At 40.6% G+C, this 24,627-nt stretch overlaps 1 long non-coding RNA gene across 1 annotated transcript in view; it reads left to right on the top strand.

Moving 5' to 3' along the window:
- Positions 1–22,318, top strand: part of LOC122801364 — a 165,566-nt gene extending 143,248 nt beyond the window's left edge. The window contains exon 3 of the long non-coding RNA XR_006364691.1: positions 22,061–22,318. This is a non-coding gene — a long non-coding RNA (uncharacterized LOC122801364). The remainder of the gene's footprint in view (positions 1–22,060) is intronic.
- The last annotated feature ends 2,309 nt before the right edge of the window (positions 22,319–24,627 follow it).

The raw sequence follows: 24,627 nt of genomic DNA, 5'->3' as shown, positions 1-24,627 counted from the left end.
TTAAAACTGCAACTAACCTCCTCCCAAAACACCTGACACTCACATAAAACTATGTGCACCCTGACATGCTGAATACTACAGTATTCCAGTGCTGATCCAACTAAGCATACATGGACGCTCGTCTTGAGTCTAAATGGTTGCACCTATATTCACAACATATTGTGTGATAGATGCCTAGGAGCTGTCCTGTGTTATAAGGTTCACCAGGAATTCTTCAATGGCTGACAGGTTGTTTTGCTGCAGGCCCACCACTAGTGTCTGCATGCCAAGTTAATCATGTCGGTGGCATGGTGTCGCACCTGCTCATATGGGCGATTCTGATGACCCACAGCATTGATGTTGTGTACCAGTTCGTCCCACAAGGCTGTATTCTCTTGGCTGTTTGTCCTCCCTCTGAACAGCAGGACTTGGTGGTGTTGCCTCAAGACCTCAATAATGAGGTTGTTTTCTGCCTCAGTGAAAGATGCACAGCATCTGGCATGCATGATATGTCCTGAAATACAAATAAATGAGAACACATGTCAGGATCACATGCACAGGAGTACAGTATCTGGAGATACAGCAATTAAGGAAGCCTATTAGTATTCCCCGCTTGATTACACATCTCTTAATCAACAGTGTGCCAAACATACAAAGGCTGTGGAAGCAACTTGGATAGTAGCAATAGTGACCCTTTGCTGTTTGTGACATGACAGATACTCACGTATGATTACATAAACACAGGAGTCCATTGTAGTGTGGCCCACAGCAGGGAAACCTCCACCTGTAACATATGCATAAACAACAGTGCCAACCAAATAGCAGGGTACTAATACAACTGCTAATAAAGGAAGTATCCAGGAGAGCTGTGTACCTAGTTAATACAGAGCATTATACACTTGCTGTACTCCACATCATCTGTAGGTGTAACACAGCTGGAGATCACTGGCATGTCATCAGTACAGTTCTAACAAAGGCTTACTGATGTAATCTCCATTCCCCCTAAGTATATTCAGACATACGCATCATGTTGAAAACAAAATGGTTCCATACCTGATGGAGTACAATACTGCTCTGTTGAAAGATATAACTGTATGAGTACTGTGAGAATGAGTTAACCATACAAACTAACTCTCATTCACAATGGTTCCCTGGCTAAGTGTTTACCATTTTAAGATGGTTCTCATTAATAGGTGATTGCCTCCGAACCAATCTGTGGTTCAGGTATGCTACATACAGCATACACAGATGATTTGCATTATAATCAGCCAATCCCATGCAACTACTCAACAATATATAGGGCCTCAATGTAGATTCCATCCCCTTTCTCACATTTTGGGATGGAAATTACTGGGGAAGGGTTTATGTCGGCACAGAGAGAATGTTTGTAGCATCTACCTGCTACATACAGATGTGTGTGCTACATCCTGAATCTGATACTGCTGCTGCAGGCAATAAGCATAGTTAGATAGTCTGTAGAACGTGCAGGACAACAACACTTAAGAATAACTGTGTGACCTATGGCAGCCTTGTTGTACAGCCAGAGCCTGATGAAGGAACCCATCCTACTGGAAATTAAGGTATGTGTTTAAGGTAGCATGTTAGCTAAAGGTATTATTAACAGAGTAAAGGGAAACTTGCTTGTTGTATCCTAGAACGAGGTATGGGGTACATTAACCATTATTTCAACCAGTCAGATAAAGGCCAAGTCATGTGTTATGTCATGGTAGTCATCTGGAACGTGTGTGCTGGCAACAATTGCTTCCAGCACAACCTCCATATATGCATGTAACGTGTGCTGCTGTGGTTCTCTGTAATTTCACTAGCAAATCATTGTGGGCTGCAGTCTGATATGACTGGGCCTTATTTGAATTACTTCAAAATCCTCTGGGAATTCATAATGATGCATGACCTAACATTCTATGCACTTTCTAGTGTTGTAATAGGAATAGTTTAAATGTGGTCCTATCTGTAGGCCTTTGACTGCCATTATTTAGAAGCAGGCATTCAAACTGTACTGCTTTGGGTAGATAAATAGGTGATGATACAGTCATACATATCAGAATTTATACTGGCGATGTACATATACATGTATTTTAAATGCTAGGTATGGCTGTATCTGAACCCAGGACCATGCGGACTAAAAATTAATACTTTCACAGCATTTAACAGTAAGAGCTACTGAGTCACGACTATAGCAGGTGTATTTTTACATGTTGTAGATATAATTGCACATTTGCCTGCTGTTACATATCTCACTAACATCTATTATTATGAGTATGGCTTTACAGTGATGTATTTCTCTACCTGAGTCCCAGCTGCACTCCTATTTTTCCATTAATCGTATAGCTGATTTGTGTGATGAGGTGTGATGCGCAGCATGGCTTAAACATGCTTAATGATGGGATAATGGCAAGTATTATATTTTGCTTAAAACACCTGTATTAACCAACTTACTGTGTGGCTTGGTGGGTTGCTGCACTGCCTTCAGGTGCAATGGTTCTGGGTTTGAAAAAGGGTGCAGGTGTAATTTTTGAATATGATTACTATTTTTTCAAATACATATATCAATATACTGCCATTTAGCTTAGCTTAGCGATGCTGTGTGTCACATAGCATCATGTAAAAATTCTTTAAAGAACAGAAAAATGGGTTTTAGGACAGCAGTGAAATAGAGTTCAAGCAAGGGGAAAACATAGTGAAAAGCAAGTAGATATGCCATGAAGGGTGTAGGAAAGAACCATAGTTGTTCATTAACAGTTTTTTTAGAAGAATTTGGACTGTCACCCCAGACAGAGGGGGTGAAGACAACTTAAGTGTGTTGTCAAGCCAACTGGACCAAATTAAGTGTGCCAGTGGACATGTGTGCAAAATGGAGAGCTATATATGGGACAATATTTTTTTTGGGGGGGGTCCTTTTTTTAAGGTGAGAGTGGAATGTTGGGGAAGGGACATAGGTATGTGTGGAGGAGGGGTGAGGAAGCTTTTGCAGACAGACAAGACAGCAGACAGGGTTGGTGTGTGGCACAAGAGGGGGGTGAACACTTTGGCTGATGAGGATGTTGTGGAATCCCAGTTCCATGGACGTCAGACATGGTAGCAGTGTGACTCAAGTCCTCACCCATGGGACTGTCAGCACTGAACCTTCACTGCTCCCATCGATGCCATGGGTGATGCTGGTGCCTGGAGCCAGGCTGCCCCACCAGGATGGACAGCATGCTTTCCATGTGGCGTAGGCGTGCACCAACATTTTGGTGCAGCAGCCCACGCACAATGCCTGGCAGTTCATTGCACGTGACAAAAGCACCCCCTCTACCACCAATCCCAGAGGGCTGACTACCCCCAGTCTGTAGGGTGGAACTACCTGATGGAGCAGGTAGTGCAGGGGTGGCAGAAGGGTGCCACCAGGCTCTGGCCCAGAAGTGCTGGGCCCCGGTGCCATGGCTGGGGGAGCCAAAGTAGGTGGATCACCGGGAACTGGCCTACCTTGGTGCACTGTGGTAAATTAAATATAAACATAAGGAAAAAATAAATATATCCAAACAAATGTAATTAATTACATAACAGAAAACAATAATGAGTAATGAAAATAAATTAAAAAGAATATAATGAGGAATGCAACAATAAATAATGTAAATTAAAGTTTTTTAACAGCAAAGCAATATTAAATTATACATAAGGCCAGCATAGGAGGTAATTACAAATAATACAATATCAAATTATAATAATAAATATAATTAATAAAAGAAGAAAAGGGAAGGGGTGAGGTGAGAGAGAAAAAAACATTAGTAACTTCACAGATAATATAACTACACAGACTACTACTATATGCCTCTAGACATGTTAGATTTCACTTCTGAGAACACTGACTGCTTATATTGAACAAATGATGTTGCATGTACATAGCTCTTAACCTGTTAGCATGGGACATTATGGTCCAAGCCATACAAAATAGTGGTACAAAGGCACATTGATAGGGAACATTTTCATGTAGTGTGCTCATACATTAGTAGCAAGGTGTTCTAATAACATATTTGCAATTAAATCAAATTCTACGTAATGCCATATATCTGCAAATCATAGGACCAGACATATGGGGCAGTAGTCATTACATTCTGCAAAAATTGTGACAGTTGAGAGGTATGTTTGTGTACACTAATTATACTAGACAGCTGTACATTTCTCAATTGGCTGCCATGGGATTAAAACCCAGAAGCAGTGACTACAGGAAGACTGAACATGGAAGGTATGCTACACAATACTGCATGCTCATTGGCTTTAACTTGCTTTACCATTTCAGATATGCACTGACACATTAATAAAGATATAGGATGTCCCAGGTATTTCATACCAGACTGTTAAGACTACAAAATCTGTATTTACATTAATGTATTATTAAGTTATGCATTAAGTTATTACTTTGATGATTTTCTTACCACACACTTGCCTCTTCCTGGCCAAATGTCTTGCATGGGACTGTACATTGTGAGCTCTCTCTTCTGCAGCTGTGGTAAGAGAAGCAAATCATTATGTATACCAGTTTTGCACAGATTCAGCTTGTATATTTTAAAATTACTGGAAAATATACTTACATATCTGTGGGATGTGCCCATTCCTAGTCCCTTGGACCCAGGTGTCCAAGGTTCCCTTCTTCCTATATTTCAGGACATCATAGTGGTGATAACACTGCTCACCAATGCGGGGGATACCAGTAGCACTGGCTAGGATCCAGGCGTCCAAGGCTCTCTTCTTCCTATGTTTCAGGTCATCATAGTGGTGACAACATTGCTCACCAGTGCAGGGGATACCAGTAGCACTGGTTAGGTCCCTAGCCAAATGTTCCCAGGCTTCAGGCTTACACTGTGAGCCCTTGTAGTCAGCCTACAGCAGCCGGGGTCCATATCAGTCTACCAGGAATCTAATAAAAGCCCTGGACTCCTACACACCCCACTTTTGTGCCCTAAAATGCACTCCCTCACCAACTCCAGCAACCATACTCACAGTCAAGATCAGGCTCCAAGGAATGATGTGAAATTCCTACCTATTGGCCTTTATATAGGCTGCATTCCCACCCTTGCACGTCACACTGTAACTTTCAAAAACACACCGCTTTGCTTAGCATTGCGCAAACTCACACAACCCATGTTTAAGCTAAGTTTGGCAACACTCAAACTGGAAAAGACCTTTGATGATGTTTAAGCACTACTTAGCATCATGCAACTTTTCTGTTTTAAATGTAGCAGTTATTTAATTTAAAGTCAACCGATATTTCAGTCACCTGACACAGTTTCACAGCACTATATTTAAAAAGCAATATTAGCCATGATTCAAACCTGAGACCTACTACACTGTAGATCATCTATCAACCTATTTAGCCACTAGGATAGTGATGGTAACTGGAATATACTCAAATATACTGCAAAGGTGCCTGTAAGCGTAGCACAGCTTTGCTGTGTGGGTTTGCACATTGCTAAGCACTGCAGACCTACAACAATTGAATATATCTGGTTTCTATTTTTAGCTGTCTAGTGGATGTCTACTGCTTTAGTATGCCTCACTATGCCTAGCTAAGTAATGTGCTGCATCGCAGAAACAAGCACAAAAAGAAAATAAATTAATATCGAATGCATTCGGTTTCTGTTTTTAGATGTCTAGCAGATGTCTAATGCTTAATTACACCACTCTACGCCTAGCTAAGCAATGCACTGCATTGCGCAAACAAGCATTAAAAGAAAAAACATATAACAAAAATAAATAAATAAACATTTATTAACATTGAATGCATCTGGTTTCTATCTTTAGATGTCTAGTCTATGTCTGATATGTGTGTGCAAAGCTAAGCATAGCTAAACAACACACCACACCATGCAAGCACATAAATGTAAAAAAAATTAAAATGCAATTTAATGAAATAAAATGTCTTGTACACCTTTCTTCTAAGGTGTGTAGCTGTGCCATCAGTCTTACACAAATTTAATATCAGTATTGTTGTGGTCTCCCTTAGGTGCACACCATAATTAATATATATGGCATGCTGCTGAGTGAGAACTTTGGCCCTACACATGGATAAATTCCCTGAAGGCTCTACATGGAGCCTACACTGACTTTACTGAATCCTGGGGTGTGTCTTGCAACATGGTGCTTGGGTTGCAGTTGAAAAGGGTCTGCTAAACAATCCACTTACCTAGTTATCAAATTGGAATAAATAAAATGAATAAATGAGTAAGTCTCCATTGGAGAACTCTTGTATCTTGTTGTTGCCTTGCTTGCTGAGCAGTAGCTTTATGCTGCATGTTATTGCTGCTGATTGTTGACATCAGGTTGGATTTATGTATCTAAAGGGATGACACTTTATTTTTTGTAACAAATACATCTCTCACCAAGATGTTTTATAGTTAGTGGTTGTTTTGTTTGGGCAGAGTAGAATGTTGTCCCTTGTCCCCATTGTGTAAGATTCAATCAGCGAACCATCAAGTGGAAAACAAAATATCTCCAAGAAAAACTGAATCAGAAAATACTGTATGCCTTGTCTAAGGATGCTCTGGGATCAAACAGATCATTCACAGACATCCTACCTAAAAACACAAACAGAAGTACCCATGTAAGGAGGAACACAGTTGACTAACAATAAAACCATCAAGTCCCACAACTCCCCTAGGCTCGAAAGTATCAGGTCAAGTGAGGCACTTTTGTAATGCCTTCCATCCAGCATGTCTACTTACACCAAGGCCACCAATGGTGCCCCCTCTAGTGGTCCAAAGAGACCACCATGTTATAGGAAGGAAGTATGTCCTCTTGAGAAAAATCCCTTTACATGATACTTGATCTGCTAACCTGTCTTCAGGCATCACATGCCAGCATCTATACTCTGGTAACCAAGAACATGGACTGTATACATTCAATTATTTTAAGCAAGAATATCTGCAGCTCCTATATTGACATCGTCAGCTCCCAATAACAACCAGCAAATTTTAAGGTGGACACTATCCCTATGAGCAAGCCCAAGTTTAAACTTCTGATGTATGCCATATTGCTTCAACCTAAACAGCATGGGCATCCTTCTCACTAATACCCTGGCCTCCTCTTAGGAATTGATGAGACTAGTGCAAGATTCCATGTTCATCCTTAAGAACCTATATGATTTCACAGATCTGCCTTCAATATTGGGAGTCCCCAGCCAAAACGGAAGATGAAAACATTCAGCCTTAACAATATTTGACCTGGAGTTGAACAAAATGCGGTAATCATACCAGATGCTCTTCTCCTTTTTATATGCCATATACCGGGGGCACCTTACCCTTGCTTTCATCATCAGAGAAATTCTCATTTGGAGACACATTCAATGGAATAAAAGACTTCTTCACATGGGCAGCAAAGGATTACTTGGTGGACCAGAAAAGGCACAGAGAACATTTGGGATTGCCTAACATAAACTCTTAGTTATTCCTCCAATTAGTGAATCCCATGAGGATGCAGTCACCAATGCATCTTTGGAGCTGGGTTCCCAACCCTTTCTCCTAAAATGTTTTACTTTTTATATAGTATTGTGGAGTTTGTAAGTATTTGTACAAGAAACTAACTGCTGACCCAGGTATAGTGTTCATGGTCAGTACAGGATCTCCTGGGGCTAGAAGCAAGGACTCCATCACCAGTGACTAGAAAACAGGAATACTTGGCTGATTGGGAAGAAGGTTTACACCTCTGTAATCTTAGCATTCATGGCTCTGAAATGTCAGATATATAAGCTCAAGTTCCACTGGACTCTCCTGTCTCAACTTAAAGGAAAACTGCAACCACAGATTGAAAAAAAATATATATTTTATCATGTCTTGATGTTTCCTACATTTTAACACCACTTTTGGACTCTATATAATGTTTATTGTATTTTTAAATGTAAGTCTAGTGTCTGCCCACATGGGGTACAGCATCTTGATTTTTTTTAGTATACCTCTAGGTATCCCACATTGTAGTGTTTGGCTTTAAAATATTATCTCATAGCCCCTAAGCTCCTCTCAATGCATTGACTTTACATGTAATTTATTGTATACCCTGCTTCTTTTAGTCAGTCAGGTTTGATTACAATTTCTTGCCTTTCAGTGACTGAGTAAAAGTCAAACAGGGATAATCACATAGAACAGTATTCTCAGGGTCTGTTACTTATTTTTTTCTTTCTAAAGTGGCCAATTTTCATTCTTTTGTTATGCCAGAGTTGTAGTCCTTAAACTCATCTCCCCTCCCCCTAAACACCTCCCCTTCATATCTGTCAAAGTGGCATATTTGAGCTGTTTGCTACTTTGATTGATACCTCACAGCAGGAGATAAAGTTCATGTAATGAGAGTAATGTTCTCTGTGATAATCCCATTTTTTTCTTTTAAGTAGTCGTTGAAAATAAAGAAATGGTAATTAAGCCTGACTGACTAAAAGAAAGCAATGTATATGTGAAAACATATGTAAAGTCAATGTATTGACAGGAGCTTATGGGGATGTGATGTAATATTTTACAGCCAAACACTGCATTGTGGGATACCTGGAGGTAGACTAAAAAATCCGGATTCCAGACCCCATGTGGGCAGACCCTGGAATTCCATTTAAAAATATAAAAAGTATACAGAGTCCAAAAACAAGGATAACATGTAGGAAACATCAGGACTTGATAAAATAAGCATGTTTTTCAGTGTTCAAGCACTTTATCAAATGTGACTGTTGCACAGTGGATGTGTAATGCAGGGTGATAGCTATGGGGCCTGTTATGTTGGGACATGCCTGACTGATGACATAGCACTAGCTGGAACATGTGAAGACTCTACCATTTAATGCCCTATTATAGGTCCATAGGTGTGTACTAGGCTAATGGCCCTGGGGCCTTTACAACCCTAGCCATAGGACTACCCTGGCATAGTGCTACACGACCTTAGTTCCCAGGGCCTCTGTCAAGTAGAGCCACTGAAGTTATTTCCGGGGTGAATTTTCTGTTTCCCATCCACTCATCAAGATTTCTCTTGAAGAGGGTCAGCGAGGTGCTCTGCTTGACATGTATAGGAAGTCTGTTCCATAGCATGGGGTGCTGAGGTGCCCAAGGAGTGGCGTACGGCAACTGTGGTCCCACTCCACAAAGGCGGTGCCTCTACGGACCCTGGTAATTACCGCCCCATAAGCTTAACAAGCCTGGTCTGCAAAGCTATGGAGAGGATCATAATGGAACTCATAAACAAAGACATAGGGGACTTGCAGACATTGGACCTGACCCAGTTTGGCTTTGTCAAGGGCAGATCATGCCTTTTGAACTTGGTCGACTTCTTCGAAACAGTCACCAAGGCCATTGATGAGGGAAAGGCAGTCCATACAGCCTACCTTGACCTTGCAAAAGCTTTCGACACAATACCCCACTCAGGTATTATAGAGAAACTTGCCAGCTTAAATGTAAACCCATATGTCACAAGATGGGTTGCAAACTGGCTAAAGGACAGAACCCACAGGGTTAGAGTTGCTGGCACCATGTCAGACTCCAAGCCGGTCACAAGTGGTGTCCCACAGGGCTCAGTCCTTGGCCCCCTGTTGTTCGGCATCTACTTCTCAGAAGTACAGGCAAACATAGGAGGACTATGGCTGACAAAGTTTGCAGATGACTGCAAACTGGGCACCATAGTGGAAAGTACATCAGACACAGATATCCTTCAGAGGGTTCTCACGGAAACTGATAGCTGGTGCCAGAGCCATGGCCTGAAGTTAAATGCTAAAAAATGTATAGTCATACCCTTCGGGAAAAACAAGGTAACCCCAAGCTATCATATAGGTGGCAATCCACTAAGCACAGAAGAGGTTATCAGGGACCTGGGGACCCAGGTTGACAGTGGCCTTTCTTTTGACACTCACATTGCTAAAGTGGTTAGAAAGACCTTCTACATTGCCCACCTGATCAAGAAGGGATTCACATCCTGATCAAGTGAGGTCATTGTTCCCCTGTACTCTTCACTTATCAGACCAATGATCGAGTACAATGCCCCATTCAGGATGTATCTCACCCAACACCTGCAGCAATTGGAGAGACCCCAAAAGTTCCTCACCAAAAGGATAAAGGGATTCCAAAATCTGTCATATGCTGCAAGACTGAAGAAACTCCAGCTGTATTCAGTCGCATACCATCTGCTCAGAGGTGACCTGTGCCTGACATACAAGGCCATGTCCAACCCGGAATTAATGGACATGCTCCACCTCAAAAAATCCAAATCTACCAGATCCACTAGAGCAAGCGACTTAAACCTTAGCACGGATATAAATAAGACATGCTGGAGGGATAGATTTGTCACTCAGAGACTCCCTATGCTGTGGAATAAAATCCCGGTCCATGTGAGGCAGAGCACCTCACTGGCTCTGTTCAAGAGAAATCTTGACCGGTGGATGGGAGATCGTAGGTTTACCCTGGGAATCATCTCTGTGTCACTGCTGGACAGAGGCACAACAAACTAATGGGCACAATATTTTTTAACATAAGGGGTGGCGTAAGCCACAAAACTTTGGGCTAGGCTTATAAATGCCTTAGGGCAGATAGCCTAGTATAAACCTATGAACCTATGAACCAATGAACCTATGAACCTGTCCCTCTAGCATGTTCTGTTAATTGTGATAATGAGGTTGAGGTCTCTGGAGCATGTGGTGTGGATGGATTGAGATTTCTTTAGCTGTAGCATTTCTAGCAGAGCTGTGTCAGACATGGCTTTGTAAGTCAAGCAGAGATTGCCTCTAAGTAGGCGATATGAGACAGGGAATAGTTGGAGTTTTTTTAGTCTGTCCATATAGGACAAGTGTTTAAGGCCTAGGATCCTCTTTGTGAGGTACTTTTGTGGCTTCTCCAGTTGTTGTAGATGTCTAGTGAAGTGCATGCCAAATGGGGTATTGTACTCAATGACTGGCCTAATGAGGGAAAAGTAAAGGGAGACAATGACCTCTTTCTTCCTGGATACAAAACCCTTAGTAATGAGATGTGCCACATAGAATGACTTTCTGACTACAGTGGTAATGGGGTCTATATTATAGTATCAAAGTTTTTAAACTTCGAATGCTATAATATCGACCCGTTTTTGTCAAGAACTCAAAATAGCAAAGCCACGAAACTTTGAAATCTTACCTACGGTAAGATTTTGGTTGTCTGTTCCATGGCTTTGCTATTTACTCTAATGTGGTGGGAAGGTTACGGACTGGGATAAGGTAAGTATGCGAACGGTGGTTACAGACCGGGTTAAGGTAAGTGTGGGAATGGATCGGGGTAAGTTGAGACCGGGTTAAGGTAAGTGTGGGAATGGATCAGGGTAAGGTGAGTGTGCGATAGTTAGGGACATTAGGGTTAGGGAGAAGGTAAGGTGAGTGTGCGATAGTTAGGGACTTTAGAGTTAGGGAGCGGGTAAGGTGAGTGTGTGGTAGTTAGGGGCTTTAGGGTTAGGGAGCGGGTAAGGTGAGTGTGCAGAAGTTAGGGACTTTAGGTCTAGAGAGTGGGTAAGGTGAGTGTGCGGTAGTTAGGGAGTTTAGGGGTAGGGAGAAGGTAAGGTGAGTGTGCGTTAATTAGGGACTTTAGGGTTAGGGTTGGGTTAAGGTGAGAGGATAGGTAGTAGTGTAGGGTTAGAATTATGGTTTTGTTAAGTGTATATGTGTGTAGTTTATTTATTTTGGTGTACTTGTGTTGTGTGTTTGTGTTTTAGAACAGTGATTTTTTTTTCCCTGGGGAAAAAACTTGCTGTTCTGTATGCTCAATATTTTGTGGTTTAGATATTTTAGGTACAATGAAATAGCGCTCGCTATTTAAATCATTCGATAGAGTAATATAAACGCTGACAATGTGAAGATCAAAAGAGAGGTTGCTGTCAACCTGTGTTCCCAGATCTCTTATAACACCTTCTGTGTTCAGTGGACTACCATCAATGTGGTAATTCATGGGAACCAGGTTTTTCCCAAAGGGGATGATGACACATTTATTGGCACTGAGCTTAAGGCCATGGTTTTGGCACCAGTCGTTGGTCACAGTGAGGCCATTCTGTAGGATGTCAACATCAGTTGGGGAGTTAATAATAGCTCCCAACTTGCAATCATCTGTGAACTTTGTCAGCCATAGTCCCTTCGTGTTGGCCTGAACTTCAGAGAAGTAGATACCAAACAGGAAAGGACCCAGAACCGAACCCTGTGGGACACCACTCGTGACTAATTGGCAGTCTGACTTGGAGTTAGCTACTTTCACACTGTGGGTTCTATCTGTGAGCCAGTTTGCAACCCACCTAGTGATATAGGGGTTGATGCCAAGCTTAGTGAGTTTTTCTATGATTTCTGAGTGGGGAATGGTATCAAAAGCCTTGGCCAGTTCAAGGTAGGTTGTATAAACCACCTTGCCTTCATCCACAGTTCTGATGACTGACTCAAAGAATTCAAACAAGTTGAGCAGGCATGATCTACCTTTCACAAAATCAAACTGTGTGGGATCCAGTGTTTGGAGATTCCCTATACCCTTGTTTATTAGGTCCATGATGATGCATTCCATAGCTTTGCATATCAGACTCGTCAGGCTAAAGGTGCGATAGTTCCCAGGGTCTGTAGTCACTCCTTCTTTGTGGAGAGGGATGCCTGTAGCAGTGTGCCATTCAGCAGGGACAAAGCCTGAGGTGAGGCTGTGATTGAACAGGGCACACAGGTGAGGTGCCAATTCACTCTGTAGCTCATGTAGAACACAACCAGGGATATTGTCAGGTCCCATAGAAGTGGTATTCTTGGCCTTGGACAGTGCTGTTTTAATGTGTGCAGCAGTAATACTGGGTGCCTGGCAATCTACTGGTATTGCGAATGGTCCTTTCGGGGGGGGGGAGAGGAGTAAAGTTGGCACTGAATCTGTCAGCCAGTATACTGGCAATATCTGTTGGCTTGCAATAGGAGATACAATTGTGCAGTAGCTCAGAGCAAATCTGGGTATTGCAGTGGAGATTCTTTACATAACTATAGAAGGCCTTGTGGTTGTCTTTACTATCTGCCACAATTCTATTTTCATACCTAGCTTTAGAAGATTTGATGAGGGATCTCAACTTTTTGTTGAGGCAGATAAGGGAGTTTTTCCAGTCTTGGGACTTCACCTTATTCCACATCAGTTTCCTCCTTCTGTTGTAGAGTTTCTTTATGGCAGGGAACCACCAGATTGGCTTCCTTTTTTTGGAGGAGAGTGTCTTGGTTCTATTGGGCATGGCAAGATCCGTGCATTTCTGTACGCGTTTGTACAGTGCATTGGTGTATGATTCTGCGGTCACGCAACTATTCTCCATTTGCATGGGTGCTGTGAAGTTAGCCACCTCTGTTTTTGGGATCCCAAAGTTAGCTTTGGAGAAGTTTTTCATGGTGGTTACCTTTGCTAGGTGAGTGGGAGAGATGTGAATTTCCAAGGTGATTAGTTTGTGGTCAGATCTAACCAGGGAGAAGCTGACTATTGGGGTAGAGCAACAGTTGCCCATATTAGTAATGACCAGATCAAGGATGTTGCTACCTATAGTGGGGGTAAGAACAAGCTGGTCCAGAGCATTGGAATTAATGAACTCCAGGAAACATTGGGCAAGTGTATTGGTACATGAGTAGTTTACCCAATTAATGGAAGTGTAGTTGAAGTCTCCTAGTAAGAGAGTGTTAGGTTGGACCCTAATATTCTCCAGGGTCCTTAGGAACATGGAGTGCGATTCTTGGGACATGACTGGGGACCTATAGCTGGTTATGATCTGAATCGCTGTCTTACCCAGTTAGCTGCACCTGAAGTATCTCTGATGCATTATGTTGGGCTACCAGTCTGGAGGTGTGCGCATCCTTTGTGAATACGGAAACACCACTGCCTTTGGAGCTTCAGTCCAAGTTCTGAGGCCGAAAGGTGTGGAATGAGTTATAGCCTGGTAGTGCAGAGGTGCTTTCTGCTGCCTTGAGCCAGGTCTCTGTTACAGCACAAATGTCGATGTTCTCCATTTTAAGGAGTACCTCGAGCGAGTGCATTTTGAGATTTAGACTTCTAGCATTGAACAACATGACCCTCAGATTGCATTTGTTTGTAGCTGTTACAGTACTAATTTGGTCTTTGAAACACCACCTAAAAACGGCACTATAGGGGTAGCAAGAGCCTTGGCCAGTATCTGGAAGCCCAAGGGTGACAGATGCAGGCCATCTCTGGCAAAGCATCGAGGTCTGTCAATCATGTCATCCCAGGCAGACAGATACTGGATCCCCTTAGAGTGACACCAGAAACTTTCAAAGAGTCTGGAATTAGTATGGGAGAAAAAGGAGAAGTGTAATTTGCCAACCAATGGATTACATAACATTAAAAAACAATTAGGATAGCTTCTTAATAAGACTGATTAAAGAGCTCTGTACAAAGTAAAATTCAGATAGAATAGCAGGAATCAGCAGTACATCTTCGAATATAAGCAAGCACTCAGTCAGAAAGAGACTTGATATTAAGAAGCAAAATACAAAATAAAAAAAGTTTATGATTTATGATGTGAGTTAGCAAGCACATTTATGTAGTTAAGTAAGCGCTATCAGTTTGAAAGAGACCTGATGACATGGAAGTAAGAGCATTTACAAGAAAGTGTTTGATCATATGTTTAAAAACAAAGGAGAAAGCCACTGTACTTATGGTTTACCTAATGAAGACAACCCGTGAAAGAGAAGAGGTTGCAGCTCTGTTATAGGCAGACAGACGCCTCCAATATAGAGGCGAAATATATGAAAAATCCTATGCAGGGAGAGTGATTAGTTTTTACAAAAGGCAAATAAGAACATGACATAAAAAGGTGGAGCCTGCATCTTGCAACAAGATACACACAAGCCATAGGAGCAAAAGAAAAAAAATAGCAAATTAGTTGAGAGAAAGGAACAAATAAACATTGGTAGATTTATTAAAACTTATTTGCATGGAAGAATGTAATTGGCTTCCAAGAAACAAGAACCAGAACATCGGATTGGATTACAAGTACATCAAGAATTAGTATAGAGACTCCCATTGGTTGTGGGGGATGACTCTAAGTAAGCAGCATGAATATAAATAGAAGCAGCTGCAAATGTTAAGCAGATCTGAAGAAGGTTGATAAACCGAAAGCGCTCATCTCTCTTTTTTGCATTACAGTGCTAACTTTCAAATGGTTAGGTTGTAGCTTTTATTTTGTTTTTTGTTTTAAATCATTTTAATAAAAGTTATTTTAAAAAAGAAACAAGGAGAAGCGTCTTAACAAGAATTTTAACAGCAGTAGCCAAGGAGGAAAGCACCATTCTTTGAAAACATATTTGCAGCATTTCTTGAGTTTTCCGTAAGTGTTTGCTCACTTCTCTCTCTACTACACCTGAATACTTCACTGTCTTTGTCCTGGCTTGTAATTTTATGCACTATATTCATTCACCTCTGCCCTTCTATAAATCAAAAAAACAAAACTGCTAACCCAGACATATAAATCCTCCCACTTAAGTAAATGGGACACACTTCAGTGTGAGGCCACATACGCCTCCATCACAATGCCTAAATGAATTTGCCAAAGAGCTCAAAATTCTTCCCCAGTGTATCAAACCTAGATGTGTTTGAAGGAAGAAAACTTCCACCATATTGGGAAGATCAGTGGATAGTCAGTCATGAAAGATGATGAGACACTTGGTCACAAAACATTTACTGGACTACACTGCAAAAAAAAGTATGCATAAGGTAAAGTCCTAAGGTATTACAACCTACACAAAAATTCAGACACATGTAAAGCTCTGTTGGATACTGAGGTTATGGGTCCAATATCTTTAAACATAAGTAACATGTGCTTCATATAAAAGTAAAGGACTTTCTATAATTTAACACACATCTTCCAGAAAATATTCACATTTTTATGACTAGCCCCAGATTTAATAAAATCCATGTAGGCATAGTGAAAAGCCTAAACAGAAGGTACAGTGGCTGTGTAGGTGGTACCCTTTGGTAGCACACCATGCATATTAAGGAAGGCACGTTACTGAGGGAGAGCCATGTAACACAGTTATTGAATCAGTGTAGGGAGTGTGTTACTGTGTCCGGAGATGAGTAACACACCCCCTGCACTGTGAAAGTGCAGTATGTCAATGTGCACATATGTATTAAATTTTATTTATTTTTTATGTTTGCATGGCGTGGCGCAGCATAGCATACAGCAATTACACATGCCAGACATCTAAAAATAGAAACCGAAAACATTTAATTATGAATGCAAAGGTAAAGTTTAAGCATACCTGAGTGGGTTTGCAAGGTGTACAGTGGTGCTCAGTGATGCTTAAACATAGTAGAGAAGTATATGTAAAAGTATAGCAGAATTCTACATGTCCACATAGCCAGATGGTTAGAGTGACACCCTTATGTGCAGTACGTACAGGGTTCGAATACACAGACAGATTATTAGCCATTTATTTTGTAAATGCAAATTACGCCAATTATTTTTAAATCCTGCTTTGCTGCACTCAGCTAAGCTCTGCTAACCACAGCTAAGCCTTGCCAAGCACTGCTTAATCAAGGAATGTTTTAGCACCACTTAGCTGTTTTGTACATTGCTAAGTGGTGTGAAGCACTGCTCAGCATTTGCTAGTCTAAGCATTACTGAGCTCAGCTAAGCTAGTTTGTGTAGTGCCAAGCAACGCCCCACATTTTTTTAAATGACCCAATGATGTGCAAGGGCAGGAAAACAGTCTTATTTAAGTGCAACAGGCAGGAATAAAACATAACCTGTTGGAGTTTGAACCATGCAGGAACTATGGCAGGTGTTGAAGAGGGTGCAAACTTCCGGTTGCAGAGGTGGGGCATTCTGGAGTCCAGGGTCATGGTTGGACTCCTAGTGGAATGCTATCATGTATGGCTGCTGCAGGGACAGTACCAGGGATCAGAGTATAAGTCAGAGGCCTGCAACTAGCTGGCACATGATCTCACCAATGCAACAGGTATCCCCTGCATAAGTGAGCAGGTTCATCACCATTTATATGATCTGAAGCAGCGAAAGAGAGGACTTCTGGACCCCTGGGTCCAGGATGCTTGGGAAGGGAATGCTCCACAAATTTGTATGTACTGTCTGTTAGCATTGTTTTACCAATACCTAATCTGAATGTGTGATAGACAGGTGCATATAATAGTGTGCTTCTCTCCCTACAGCTGCAGAGGAGAGAGCTCGCAACCTAGAGGTCCATGCAGGGTGCCTGGCCAGGTTGTGCCATGAGTGTGGTGAGTACAGATTAATTTGCAATCTATAGTTAACTACACAAGATAAAGTAATTCAGTCACTGCCAGTAGGTACATATGGTACAGATTTGTGTAATGCAATGAATGTGGACGTAGGGCTGCACTGCAATAACTGTCTACTGCAAAGTATAGTGCAATAAAGATTAAAGTATTAAACCTGATAATGTTAATGAAATAAGATTCTACTGCAATTATTATGGAATTATAGTTGTATTGCAACACCTGCATTATCCCAAATGATGTTTAATAAAGACTCGAAAATATGATAAAAACTGCATGAAGGTACTCCTAATAAAGCTGTGTTGTGCAATATGTGTGTAAATAGGGCTGTTGTTCATGAAATCGAGTATGACATCTTCTCTGAAATAACAACACAAAGAATACCACTAACTGACTCAAGGTTAGGTAAGAAAGAGTGTTAGGTTAAACTGTAGATTTAGACCTGTACTACAAGATATATGACATTATGAAATTTTCTGCACTAACATCTGAAGCAATACCAGTAACACCCAAAGTTTATTGTGTATATCAGGATTGTCTTGTGTTAACCATTGCATTTTAGCTATATGCATTCCTGCTGTGAGGTACAGTGCTGCAGGCAAGTATGAGACTGTAATAGCTGTAGACTGCAAATATACTATCTGAACTGTATATGGGTCAGGTAGCCAACCCAATACTCCAATATGGTTTGTATACATCACTGATATTTCCACCCACTAAGAGTTTATTGTCTACACTTGCATTATATGTATTAATGGACAGTTTACCCAGTATCTTTGTCATGCATGAATCTCATGCATGTGTGTTCAACTGTCACTGCAATCTTGTATAAAACTGTACTACTATTACAAGGTCATATTTTGTTTCCAGGTGAGCTCTAGGCAAATATCAGGCAGCCAATAGTCAGCAGTGGCTCAGGAGCTCAGTTTGTTAAACGCTGTGTCTGATGTACATTTTGTCACTCACAGACCAGGGTTTCAATCCATTGACAAGTACTAATAAATATTAATGAATCAGTTATGTATTGTTAACAGATTTTCTCCCCACAGTAATTACATACAAATGGGTGCAGTAGCCCTTATTATAGGTTAATTATTTGTGTGTTCAGAAGTAAAAGACTGTTAACAGCATTGATCAGGAATGTGATAAGATGTCAGAAAATAAAGGCAGCAAGTACAATACTAATAAAATATATTACAATAAATAAAATGTGAAATCTTGGTATGGCTGTGTGCCTGGTGTGTCTGTGTACATTTGCTGACAGTCTAACCCCATGCCTGACAAGGATGGCATAATAGTTGTTTACTCTCTGTACTGTAAATGATACATCTCTCTACTGTCACACTGTAATGGACTGTAATCACTATCACCTAATCCCTCTGTCACAGATCTATGATTGGCATGATTATGTCAATAGCAAAGTCATACTACATCAGTCCACAGTACACCTTGGCAGTCATATAGGTCCACCTGACATGTAATAGTCCTCTGTAGTTGTGTACCTGCAGGTGTTACAGCTTGGCCCATACTGTCCCATGCAGATAGCTTGACAGGTAGGTATGTGCTACAGCAGCTATAGGGCACCATTATACATAAAGGAAGGGCAGACCTGTAGAGTAATTAACAGTACTGTCACAAACTACATAGCCTATACTGGTACCAATGGACTGTATTTCTTTCTCCCACCACCCCTTTACTTCATCATGATTTATTATTGATATACATTGGTTATGGTTTACTATTAACAAATGTTGCTCGCTAAATGTTATGTTGGGCCTTGTGTTTCATTATTGTTATGTAATACAATGGTTGCATACTAACATAACATGCTGAATTACCTATGTTGTTGGCCTTATGCCATACTTGTTACTGCCATGCTGTTAATATACTGACTGTTATCTCACTTATTGTTGTGTTCCATATACTATGCAATGCTATGTTACTGGGTCATTTGCAATGTTCTGGCATGCTGTTATAACTAAATATTATGTTCATTACTAACCTATACACACGAAATACCTCAACACTACAGCTTGACTGGGTAGGCCAGTTCCTGGTGATCCACCTACCCTACCTCAACTGCCCATGGCACTGGGTCCCAGCACGTCTGGGACCCAAGCCGGTGGTGGCCCCTACACTGGCCCTGCACCACCTATGAGTGGAACTGCCTCAGGAGACACAGAAAATACTCCCCCAGGAGCGGATATGGAGGGGGGTTTTCACACGGGATCAGCTACCAGTGATGGTGCACAGGATAGTGCATTGTAGTTATGAGAATTACCTGCACTGGACTGATGGCAGACTGGCCAACCTGGAGGGGCAAGGTGGCCCCGGTGCCCAGCCTCCAGCACAACCACCTTTGGACAAGTGAAGGAGCAGTGTTGATTGCCAATGGGTGAGGAGCTCAGTCATACTGCTGCCATCTGATTCCACAACACCCTCTCAGTCCAAGGTGTTTACCCATTTCATGTGTCACACACCACCACTCTATGCTATCTTGTCTGTCTTGTCTGTCTGCAAATGCAACCTCTCTTACCCAACTTACCTCCCCACACATACCTATATCCCTTCCCCAACATTCCATTCTCACTTTAAAAATAGGGCACATGTCCCACCAAATAAATATCGCCCCATACATAGCTCTCCATTTCACACTCATGTCCACTGGTAATGATTAATTATTTCATGAATGAATCAACTCAGTTATGTTGGCCTCACCCTCTCACTAGGGTCTGAGGCTCCAAATTTCAAATTCTGTTCAATCTGCACAGCTGTTGCTGTACAATAAATGGAGAGCTATGGCCCTTTCCTACACCCATCCTGCACATCCCTACCTGCCTTTAAGTATGTATTCTCCCTGCTTGTCCCCATTTCACAACTTTCCTATCACCCCTTTTTTCTTTTCTTTTCTTTTTTTATAATTAGTTCAAGTTTAAGTGGAGCTAAGTGGTGCAGCGCAGAAGTAGTGCTGAAATGTATTTGCTCAAATGAGTGTAAAATTAATATTGCTATGGCTTACACGTGTGTGTGTGTGTGTGTGTGTGTGTGTGTGTGTGTGTGTGTGTGTGTAGGGGTGCAGTGTATTTAAGATTAACAAGCTGGCCATAATTTATTTCACATTCCATTAAGAACATCAGGATTGCACATTTTTTATTTTATTTATTTATTTTACATTTGTTTACCGGGATAGTCCAACTGGATACATGTCCATTTTCAGTGGAGGCCCAGGGAGAAAAGCTCCACAAAGACAAACTTACATAGATTACACAGAAGTTAGCAAACAATTATAAAAACAAAGTGATTATATAAAATGGGTTAGTAGTGATTCCCTAGTAGGGACTTACAATTGTCATGGACAGAGAATTAAAAGTAATAGACATCAGATTGGAAGCACAGCTTGGTGATGTAGTTACAAGTTATAATAATTGCAGAATATGCTTTTACTTTATAACTTAATCAAGGTTGGTACATGGGCATAGCCAATTCACTTTGAGATACTGTTTGAGGTTTTTTTTTTTTTGAAGAGACTTTTGGAGGATTGTAGGGTTATATAGTTTGGCAACGAATTCCAGGTTTTGCCAATGAAGTTGGCAAACAGGGATTCACCAGCAGAGTTACATGATAAGTTACTGCCTTTAACTGTCTGGCAGTAGCAGGATTTGTCTGAAAACAACTGCTCATTGGCAGAGTGGGGCAGTGAATATCATTGCTGTTTCACATTCCATGGCACTGGTTAACTTCTATGCAAGAGTGTGCGTGTGTGTGTGTGTGTGTGTGTGTGTGTGTGTGTGTGTGTGTGTGTGTGTGTGTGTGTGTGTGTCTGCAAAATGACACTGCTTTTTTTTATCTGTGGTCTACATGATATTGCCAGGCACATACACATACTGCTTAACTCTTCTGGGTTTCTGAGTGGTGTAAAAAGTTAAGAAGGCACCTTTCAAAAAATAAGGCATAAAATGCATCATAGAACAGTAGGACCCTCAGAACTTCTGGAGGCCTGGTGACCCTTCACACCTCAGGTTAAATAAGTAGATTTTGACAACGGCTTATTAGTTGCCTGTGCTCTCAAATCCACCTAATCTAAAACTGGCTCTCCACAAAGCTCTGTAGAGAAGGTCACTGTAAATTACATGGGGGGTTAGGGATAGTGTAGATATTATTTCTTTAATTTTGCTCACAAACCTTAAAGGTGTGCATCTGAGAACAGTGTAGTCATTCTCTCTCTCTCTCTCTCTTTAACTTTCCTCAGAAACCTTGAAGGTATGTACATAAGGTCCATATAGTGTTTCTAAAAGCAGTGTATTGCCTGAGATTATCATGTTTGAAACATTACTGTAATCATTATTTCTTTTACTTTGCTCACAATCAAAAATCAGACGCATATACATATGGCAACATTTTGGTGAATGGGGTAAGGAGTCATTCACTTTATTATGTCTGGCAGAAACAGGTTGAAATATGTTATGTTCTATCTGTTTTTTAGTTTCATCTAAGTATGTCATAAGCAGGGTACACAGATTGTGGCTGTCTGTTAGGTTAGGGGTGGAGAGGCATGCTGTCTATACATATGACAACAATAACTTGAAATATATGACTGTGGCTATTTTTGCCTTCAATTTCATCTCAATCTAAACTCAGAAGAATACAGAGCAGATGACTGTTTTCTGAGGCAGTGGAGTATGAAATCAAGTACTACTTCCAGATATAATTATTGCATTCTTGCAAGCATCTATCTTCTCAGTTCATTGTAAACTTTTATTTTGTCAGTTCTGAATATTACGTTTTAGATACAAATTAGTTTTCATTGCAAGAAAACTAAATTTCTTTTGTGATTTTTGCAGAGGCAATCAATGGATGAAAATGTAGACAGAAAAGCTCTAAAATGCCACTTATACCATAGCAAACCAATGGAAAAGATGCAGGAAATTGCAAAGGTGAAGAGCAAGACTGAAATGGATGAAACGGTTGTTAAAAAAACTCTAAAATATACCTCAAGACATCTAGAATACCCATGTCTTCTCCTCCACAGTTATTAGAGTGCAATCTTGCACATATGATGTGTTGAATGAAAATAATTAAAAATTGAAGATAATACATAATGTGAAGGGATTTATGCAATAACTATTGTTGTGAAGTTAATCTGGTCCAGTGGTATAGGTACTGATTACTGCTGACTGAATGGAGAATTGTGGAGTTAATGTTTAGTATGTGCGAAGCATATCTGCTTTTTCTCTGGAAGAGTTTAAAGTATATTTTGGTTGAAATGATATTTAATAGCTTACCAGAATATATATGCTGTACATAATGCTTTCAGCATTTTAGTAATTCTGATGGTGTGGGAGGTATTATTGTTTTTTTCTTTTCCTTCAAAACTTGAATAATTGATTGAGAAAAGGGGGCATGCTCCATAAAGTGTAATTTTGAGAGCTCGGGGGGGACAGGAGGAAAGCAAGTAGGTGCCAACAACTTGAAATAATAGTCAATCAGCGTGTGCTTGTGCAATACCAAGCTCCTTCCACAAAGAAAACCAGAGGTAAGCAAGTATAGAGAAACTGTATTATGAAGTAACAGAAGTGAATTTAAGGATAGCAAATTAAATAATAAGACAAGTACATCACTCCTTTATGACTAGAATAGAATCATATGGCACTCTTTGGAAGTTTGGCATACGCAATTACTACTATAAAATCATAGGAATCTGGAAAATATAAGGCAATTGAGTCTTATGACCACTGACATCTTGCCAGTTCCTGCCTTTAGACAGAACCTACTTTTTCAAGAGGGGCTAAGCTAATCATGCCAAGGGTAAATTTGTGAATACCCACCCACACATCTAGTTCCTGTTTGAATGAAGATAATGCATCACACTGCTTGATTTGATGTGGAAGTCTATTTTAGAGGTGGAAATGTGTTGCTTAATGAACTGATCTCCCCACCATGTTTTATTTATTTTCTGATGAAAATTTAGATCATAGGGTCTGTTTATGTGGAATTATTTGATCTGTGGAGAAACAGGAAATCCAGGATCCCTGTGTCCCTTTTGGCACAGCAGACAAAGTATAGATATCCCTTCAAAGGTACATAAGATACTGAAAAAAATGGGAATTGTTTCCAATCTTTTCTGGTAACTTAAGTTTTTAAGCCAGTGATCTTCTTAGTAATCTCTGGGGTCTTTTGATATGTCTAGAGAGGTACATCTCAAAGGAGGCATTACATTCAATAATTGGCCTAATTAATGCTGACTATAAGAGGCAATGATCTCTTTAGATCTAGGTGATATTTCTTTGGCAATTAAATGTGCTAAGTAGAGGGACTTTCTGAATATTGTTCTTAGATGATGACCAGAGTACAGGGAATTATCAACCCAAGTTCCAAGGTCATTAACGACATTCTCTTTTTGGAATTGGGTATTGTGTATGTTGTACGATGGAGGAGGTGTTGTTTACCAAATGTGACAATATTGCACTTTTTAGTATGTAATTTGAGTACATTCTTACTGTAACAGGTATTTAAAATTGCAAGTTCTTGCTGAAGGACTTTGGTGTCAGAGACTTTTCAGTGACTCCCAGTTTATAGCCTGTAAACTTGCTTAACCAGAGGTCTTGGCTCATAATCAGGAGATCAGAAAAGTACATACATAACAAAATAGGTCCCAATATAAGACATGCCTTAATACTATCTGATGATGCCTACTACCACACTGTGTAGGCTTTTTCATTTAGGCAATTTGCTATCCATCTTACTACAATAGGGATCTATTTGCAATGTGTTAAGCTCACTAGCTTTGCTAGCATGGGGGATGGTGTCAAATGCCTTAGCCAAGACAAGGCATGCTCTGTGGATGTCATGACAAATGTTAGCAGCCTGTGTTACATTTCAAATAAATTAATTCAATGCTGTGTGTATGACCTGATAACATTTTAGTATCACAGTTTATCAAGTCAGTTATAATATGTCCCATGGCTTTGCAAATAAGACTTTTCAGGCTGATGGGCCTATAATTCTTGGGGTCAATAGTGGAATCTCCCTTGTGCAGTGGCATCACTATTGCTGTGCACCAAACTTCAGGTACAAAAGCAGCGGCTAACTTTAGGTTAAATCGTTTAAAGAATGGCTTTGACAGGACTTATTTTGTACTGTTTGTTAAACAGGGTGGTATACTGTACTGTCCTGTAGAAATAAAAAGTATTTTTAATCTTGGTGAACCCCTTCATTACATGCTGTTTAGTGGTGATAGGAGATCCAAAAGATTCAGGAATAAGAAGGGTTTTGTATAGCCATCTCTGAAATAAAATTAACACTGAATTTGTCTGCTAATATATGTTGACAAGGTATGATAGATCAGAGTAGGCAGTATCATAATGAGTAAGCTCAGAGCAATGTTGTGTGTTATCTTTGCGTTATCTAA

This window comes from Protopterus annectens, chromosome 4.part1 (genome assembly GCF_019279795.1).
Source record: "Protopterus annectens isolate FY-2018-M chromosome 4.part1, PAN1.0, whole genome shotgun sequence".
Lineage (NCBI taxonomy): Eukaryota > Metazoa > Chordata > Ceratodontiformes > Protopteridae > Protopterus > Protopterus annectens.
This window is presented reverse-complemented; position numbering and strand designations above follow the sequence as displayed.